General features: G+C 41.6%; 1 long non-coding RNA gene across 1 annotated transcript; it reads right to left on the bottom strand.

The window, feature by feature from the left end:
• Window positions 1-6: 6 nt before the first annotated feature.
• LOC104775097 lies at window positions 7-428 on the bottom strand. Its single transcript, XR_765692.1, has 3 exons — window positions 401-428; window positions 257-322; window positions 7-108 (listed from the first exon to the last, which is right to left on the bottom strand). It is a non-coding gene; the product is annotated as an uncharacterized LOC104775097 (long non-coding RNA).

Below are 428 nucleotides of genomic sequence, written 5' to 3'. Positions count from 1 at the left end.
CGGCTACAATTGATTAACTTTGGAATCATTTGAACCGCATGTGAAGTCTTGCATATCCACTGACTCCAGCCAAAGCTCTAGATGTGGAGATTCCAACTCGAAAATCACCTGCAAAAGTTTTCAACCAATCTAAGTAATGGCTGGAACTGGAATGATGAGGATATATATAGAGAGACTCTTTGGTTTCCAAACAAGAAAATGGTTCCATTCCTCTGTCCTAACTAGCGAAAAAGGGTCAAATCTCATGTTCACATACCAAGGTATTTTTGCCAGGTTTAAGAAGCGGCGCAGGAACATAGAGGTTGCACTGCGGTCCAACAGACTGCAAAAAAGTATCATGTGTAAGAGAGACTGTGCATTGGATGAAGCTTTATAGGGGATGTGAGGACAGAGCTTTTACCGGCCAATATCTTCCGATGTTGAATTTA

This window comes from Camelina sativa, unplaced genomic scaffold, assembly GCF_000633955.1.
Source record: "Camelina sativa cultivar DH55 unplaced genomic scaffold, Cs unpScaffold08638, whole genome shotgun sequence".
Lineage (NCBI taxonomy): Eukaryota > Viridiplantae > Streptophyta > Magnoliopsida > Brassicales > Brassicaceae > Camelina > Camelina sativa.
This window is presented reverse-complemented; position numbering and strand designations above follow the sequence as displayed.